Source organism: Pongo pygmaeus, chromosome 19, assembly GCF_028885625.2.
Source record: "Pongo pygmaeus isolate AG05252 chromosome 19, NHGRI_mPonPyg2-v2.0_pri, whole genome shotgun sequence".
NCBI lineage: Eukaryota > Metazoa > Chordata > Mammalia > Primates > Hominidae > Pongo > Pongo pygmaeus.
This window is the reverse complement of record NC_072392.2, coordinates 75,717,641-75,725,122: the sequence shown is the minus strand read 5'-3', so window position 1 is coordinate 75,725,122 and position 7,482 is coordinate 75,717,641.

Genomic DNA, 7,482 nt, shown 5'->3' with positions numbered 1-7,482 from the left:
AAACTGAGGCCCAGGAACAGGAAGTGACCTGCCCAAGATCACAAATGTAGTAACAGCATTCTGAGAGACAGGTTATGATAACACTTTAATTACATTACATTGCTTGGAAACACATAGTAAGAGGCCAGAACAGAGCTGGATCTTGGAATACAATTTTGATCACAGGTTATTGACAGAATTAAAATTCATGGCTGGGCACAGTGGCTCACACCTGTAATTCCAGCACTTTGGGAGGCCAAGAAAGGAGAATTGCTTGAACCGAGGAGTTTCAGACCAGTTTGGGTAACATAGTGAGACCCTGTGTCTACAAAAATAAAAAAATTAGACAGGTGTGGTGGTGTGCACCTGTAGTCCCAGTTACTTGGGAGGCTAAGGTGGGAGGATTGCTTGAGTCTGGGAGGTTGAGGCTGCAGTGAGCCATGATCCTGCTACTGCCTTCCAGCCTGGATGACAGAGTGAGACCTTGTCTCAAAAAACAAAGGAGAAATTCACGTGACAATTCACAGCATCAAGAGTTGACTCTGTCGGCTGGGCACAGTGGCTCATGCCTGTAATCCCAGCCGTTTGTGAGGCCGAGGCAGGTGGATCACCTGAGGTCAGGAGTTCATGACCAGCCTGGCCCACATGGTGAAACTTCATCTACTAAAAATACAAAAATAGCTGGGCATGGTGATGCACGTCTATAATCCCAGCTACTAGGGAGGCTGAGGCAGGAAAATCACTCAAACCTGGGAGGCGGAGGTTACAGTGAGCAGAGATCATGCCACTGCACTCCAGCCTGGGTGATAGAGCAAGACTCCATCTCAAAAAAAAAAAGAGTTGACTCTTTCGTCTATCTTCAGAGTTTTATTTTTTTAATTCCTTAGTTTTGTTTTTCTTGCTAATGCTGTACCTTAGGAATGGTGGGTCCATGTTTTTAGACAAGAGAAGCCACCTTGGTTGTTTTTCCCATAGCTGGGAAAGGCTAGAACACAAGAAGTCCCCATTCTATGGAAGGGCAGGGAGATCTTTCCCTATCCCGGGGATCCATAGGCCTTCAATTGTGTTCATGATGAATCTTTGTGAGATGTATAGAATCATTTTTGGCATAGTTTGGGAAAGGCTGGTGGTAACCCCAGCATATGTGTGCATATGATGAGCATTTAGGCTTGTACCGAAATCAAGGCTGTATTTGTTTGATGAGGCAGAGAGGGTTGGAGGAGGATGTCAGCATGAGTGAATACCAGCTCAATGGTGGCTGCGGCCTTTGAGAAGGTCAACGTGACCCAGGAAATGTAATCTGGCCAGTGGCTGGGTGGCAATTGTCACTGAGCTCAGCAGAGTCTTCCCTGAAGACTTTCCAGAAAATCTCTGCTCCAGGAGGCCTCAAGGTGCTGACTCTGGCTCTTCTACTGACAGCTGGAGTGTGTGTGTGTGTGTGTGTGTGTGTGTGTGTGTGTGTGTGACAGAGAGAGAGAGAGAGAGAAAGAAAGACAAGAAGGGAGAAGGAGGAACACAGAAAAGACGTGGCCTAGCAGACCTAGGGGAAGTTTTTTTGTTTGTTTGTTTGAGAGTCATGCTCTGTCGCCCAGGCTGGAGTGCAGTGGCTTGGATCTCAGCTCACTGCAACCTCCCTCTCCTGGGTTCAAGCAATCCTCTCACCTCAGCCTCCCAAGTAGCTGGGATTACAAGCGCACACCACCATGCCCAGCTTTTTTTTTTTTTTTTTTGAGATGGAGTCTTGCTCTGTTGCCCAGGCTAGAGTGCAGTGGTGCCACTCGGCTCACGGCAACCTCTGCCTCCCTAGCTGGGATTACAGGCGCCCGCCACCATGCCCGGCTAATTTTTGTATTTTTAGTAGAGACAGAGTTTCACCATGTTGGCCAGACTGGCCTTGAGCTCCTGACCTCAAGTGAACCACCAGCCTTGGGCTCCCAAAGTGCTTGGATTACAGGTGTGAGCCACCGCACCCAGTGGGAAGTCCTTTTCATCTGCTGTTCCAAGGTGACAAAGTGAGCACTAGTGTCACCTAGATGGCCATAGGGAAAGGTATGTAAGGTCTGCCCTAGACCCATAAGTGGGAGTGTCTGGGTGTGAGCAAGGGAAGGGGCCTGTGTCAGTCTCAGAGAGGAGCTCTGCCTTGACTGGTCATGATGAGCCTGCTGCCTGAGCTAGGTGGACAGGTGACAACAGCAACTGGCTGAACTCCCTCCCTCTCTCTCTCTCTTTCCCTCTCTCTCACTCACTCTCTTTCTTTTTCTCTTTCTCTCGCTCTCTTTCTCTTTCTCTCTCTCTCTCTCTTTCTCTTTCTTTCTTTTCTCTTTTTTTGAGACACAGTTTCACTCTGTGCCCAGGCTGGAGTGCAGTGGCATGATCTTGGCTCACTGCAACCTCCACCTCCCAGGTTCAAGAGATTCTCCTGCCTCAGCCTCCTGAGTAGCTGGGATTACAGGTGCACGCCACCACCCTCAGCTAATTTTTGTATTTTTAGTAGAGACAGGATTTCACCATGTTGGCCAGGCTGGTCTCGAACTCCTGACCTCAGGTGATCCACCTGCCTTGGCCTGCCAAAATGCTGGGATTACAGGCATGAGCCACCGTGCCTGGCCAAAGTGTCTTAATTTCTTACCATCAGAAATTGTGAGCATTAAGTTGGGATCCCAAGGATGGGCTTTATGTGTGGAGAACATCTTGAAATTGTTTGCAAATCTATGTGTCCATTTCTTTCTGGGAAATGTCCATAGCAGATTCTCAAACAGATCTGCTATGGACCTCTGAATGAACAACAGTTAAGAACTTTTGGTGTAGGGCAAAAGAGAAGGAACATGTGCATTTATAGCGGCATTGTGGTTCACACAGCAGGAACACCAGTGAATGGAGTCTGGCAGTGTAGTCACGCTCATTTTGATGGCCTAGGGCCTATGGATTAACAGCTGCTACATCACTAGATAACCGTAGTTATATGTATCTCTGCGGGCTAGAGATAGTAGTCTGGAACCTGCTGAGTGAGCTGGTGGCAACTGTAATGCAGTCAGAGAAATCAATACTGTGTAGGCCAGGCACAGTGGCTCACACCTGTAATCCCAGCACTTTGGGAGGCAGAAGCGGGAAGATCACTTGAGTTTCAGAGTTCGAGACCTGCCTGGGCAGCATGATGAAACCCTGTCTCTACTAAAAATCCAAAATTAGCCAGGCGTGATGGCAGGTGCCTATAATCCCAGATACTCAGGAGGCTGAGGCAGGAAAATTATTTGTACCTGGGAAGTGGAGGATACAGTGAGCCGAGATCACACCACTGCACTCCAGCCTGGATGACACAGCGAGACTCTGTCTCAAAATAAATAAATAAAATAAAATAAAACAATTAAATTAAATTAAATTAAAAATTAGCCAGGCATGTTGGCATGTGCCTCTAGTCTCAGCTACTCGGGAGGCTGAGGTGGGAGGATGGCTTAAGACGGGGAGGCGGCTGGGCGCGGTAGCTCACGCCTGTAATCCCAGCACTGTGGGAGGCTGAGGCGGGCGGATCACGAGGTCAGGAGATCGAGACCATCCTGGCTAACACGGTGAAACCCTGTCTCCACTAAAAAATACAAAAAATTAGCCTGGCGTAGTGGCAGGCGTCTGTAGTCCCAGCTACTCGGGAGGATGAGGCAGGAGAATGGCCTGAACCCAGGAGGCAGAGCTTGCAGTGAGCCGAGATCACACCACTGCACTCCAGCCTGGGCGACAGAGTGAGACTCCGTCTCAAAAAAAAAAAAAAGAAAAAAGATGGGGAGGCGGAGGTTGAAGTGAGGAGTGATCACGCCACTGTACTCCAGCCTGGGCAACAGAGTGAGACCCTGTCTCAAAAAAAAAAAATACCGTGCACATAAATACTATGCATCCAGTGGAACATAGCCAGTAGGAATAGAGCAGTCACTATTGGGAGGTCACTAAACACAATTTGTTGTCAGAGGAAACAGAGTATTAGGTTATTCTTAGGCCAGATTCAGTTTATGCCTCACAAGAGGGCCAAGTCACAAGGATTTCCAAGGAACCACACTAGAATTCAGTTTAAGGTTGTCTCCTGGCTCAGGGTAGGTGATCCTCTTGAGCCGTATTGCCTATGGTTGTGTCTTAGAAGCAAAAGTAGTAAGCTGGCCTTCTTTAGCTCCTTGACCTAAACTCCATTCTGTTAATCTCTACTTCATCCTTTCCGGGTACCCTGGGGACCTAGTACCTTTCTATACCATCCCTGTGGCCAGTGTTATCTGTGATTCATTTCCATCCTTGGGGCCCAGGCTGATGGGGTACTCTTTTTTTTTTTTTTTTTTTTTTTTGAGACTGAGTCTTGCTCTGTTGCCCAGGCTGGAGTGCAGTGGCACGATCTCGGCTCACTACAACCTCCACCTCCTGGGTCCAAGCGATTTTCCTACCTCGGCCTCCCGAGTAGCTGGAATTACAGGTGCATACCACCATGCCCGGCTAATTTTTGTATTCTTAGTAGAGACGGGGTTTTGCCACGTTGACCAGACTGGTCTTGAACTCCTGACCTCAGGTGATCCACCCACCTCAGCCTCCCATAGTGCTGGGATTACAGGCGTGAGCCATTGCGCTTAGCTGGGTATTCCTTATAGAGCCATTTCCAGAACTTGAAATCTATGTGGGCACCACAGAAAATTTCAGGGAGCAAATTTCTCTAGGTTCAGAAATCCTAAAGAAGGATGGGACATAGACGGAATGGGAATTCTCAGGGAGTACTGTGTGTCAGGGAAACGAAGATGGACAACCTTCAAGTCTTTGGGTGAGATTTAGGGCTGTTTGGTCCAGTGTTTGCCTCATTAGCCCAGTTGTAGGTTGAGGATCACCAAGGACCTCTCTCAGCTCCTCACCACCTCCTTCTGGCCGTCTCTTGACCATGGCTGTGCTCCTGTGTCATTGCAAAGTTGTCTTAGAGGAACACATCCAGTTGGCAACTTTTATTCTGTGGGTGACCTTCCAGCTGTGCCGGTTCTGACCGCACCCTTTTCCCGACTGACTTTGCAGGTCAGGCCTTGGAACTGCCATACCTTCCGCTGATAATCTGTTTTATGCAGCTGTCTGCAGATCCAGTTCATGACTCATGACTATTATTTGATCTGGCAGGATGTAGAATACTTGTAGTCACCAGTTTGTTTCCATTCAGGTGCTAATGGCATCTTGTATAATGTGTCCGTTGGGAAAATTTCCAAAGTATCAAATATCAGAAATTCAGCTACATCAAGCCATTTGGTTTCTGATACTATAAACTATTTGGTGTAAGGATCTTGGAATAGGCCAGGCCTCGTGGCTCACACCTGTAATCCTGGTACTTTGGGAGGCTGAGACGGGCAGATCACTTGAACTCAGGAGTTTGAGACCAGCCTGGGCAACATGGCGAAACCCTGTCTCTACAAAAAATACCAAAAAAATTAGCCAGGTGTGGTGGTGCACGCTTGTAGTCCCAGCTACTTAGAAGGCTAAGGCAGGGAATTGCTTGAGCCCAGAAGGTCAAGGCTACAGTGAGTCGTGATCGTGCCACTGCACTCCAGCCTGGGTGACAAAGCAAGACCCTGTGTCAAAAAAAAAAAAAAAAAAAGGAATCTTGGGATATCTTATGTTATGCATGAATTTTAATAAGTTAATTTCTAGTTGGAGAAATTACATCTTTTTTCCCCATTTTCCAACTCCTCTCTGAAAACAGTCTAGGATTAAAGTCTCAATATTCCTGATCCAATGTGGTCAACACATTAATTTGTCCTGGGGTGTGCTTTTATTTGATTATGTGGCAAATCTCTTAATGTCTTCTTGTTAATGAAAAGAGGAGGAGTAAAAGTTATGGCCTTGACATCATTTTTTCATTTGTTCAACAAATGTTTTTTGAACAGCTACATTGTGCAGGGCCTGTAGTAGATAACAGGGAAATAGAGATAAAGACACTGTCCAATCCCATAAGACACTGTCCCATCTCAGCCCCCCAAGTAACTGGGTACAGGCGTGTGCCACCACACCCAGCTAAGTTTTGTATTTTTTGTAGAGACAGGGTTTCACCATGTTGCCGAGGCTGTTCTCAAACTCCTAGGCTCAAGCAATCCCACTGCCTCGGCCTCTGAAAGTGCTGGGATTATAGGTGTGAGCCACTGTGCCTAGCTGGACAACTTATATTTTGCAACATTTTATTTTGAAGTTGAAAAAACAAACCAAAGCATATGATTATATGCAAAAATTATATTTATGTTCAGCAGTCCATCCCTAGCATTTCGAGTATTTATTCATCACTTTAAGAGTTTCATTGAGGCCAGGTGTGGTGGCAGGCACCTGTAGTCCTAGCTACTCGGGAGGCTGAGGCAGGAGGATTACTTGAGCCCAGGCATTTTCTTTTTTTTGAGACGAAATCTCGCTTTTGTGGCCCAGCCTGGAGTGCAATGGAGCGATCTTGGCTCACTGCAACCTCTGCCTCCTGGGTTCAAGTGATTCTCCTGCCTCAGCCTCCCAAATAGCTGGGATTACAGGTGCCCACCACCATGCCTGGCTAATTTTTGTCTTTTTAGTAGAGACATGGTTTCACCATGTTGGCCAAGCTGGTCTCGAACTCCTGAAGTCAGGTGATCTGCCCACCTCGGCTTCCCAAAGTGCTGGGATTACAGGCTGAGCCCAGGAATTTGAGGCTGCACTGAGCTATGATCATGCTACTGCACTCCAGCCTGGGTAACAGTGTGAGAGCTTGTGTCCTAAAAATAAACAAACAAAACAAAACAAAACAAACAAACATAAAAAAAGACTTTTTTTGAAATACTTTATATCCATTTGTATTGCATATTAATGTATACAATTGTATATTATAAATATATATTTTATTATACTTGTACACTAATATATTATAGAAAGTTCATTTAGAATGTTAACTTTTCTTGTTGGTCATGGTATGAAAAATATTGAGCTTGTTTCTTTGCTTGCTATTCTTTTGTAGTTCTAAACTTGAATCAAATATATCCACTTTTTTTTTTTTTTTTTGAGATAGGATCTCCCTCTGTTGCCCAGGCTGGAGTGCAGTGGCACAATCATAGTTCACTGCAGCCTTGAACTTCTGGGTTCAAGCAATCCTCCTCACTCCAGCCTCCTGAGTAGCTAGGAATACAGGCACCTGCCACCAGCCCTGGCTTATTTTTGTGGAGACAGGGTCTCGCTATGTTGCCCAGGCTGGTCTCAAACTCCTGGCCTCAAGTGATCCTCCCGACTTGGCCTCCCAAGTGCTGGGATTACAGGCATGAGTACCCAGCCTCTACTTGTTTTTTGAAATAACCCTAAACCCTCATGTCTCCCATAGTTTTCAGAAAGAGAGTAAAAATCTGTCTGAAATAAGAATGTATTGATCTCCACCACCAAGAAGTTAGATTTCTCCTTCTGTTCTGTTATCATAATCTCTGTTTTTCATATCTACCTTATTGTCATTTACCATCTGTGACCACTTTACCTCTAGCTTCTTTTCCTGTTTACTCTTCT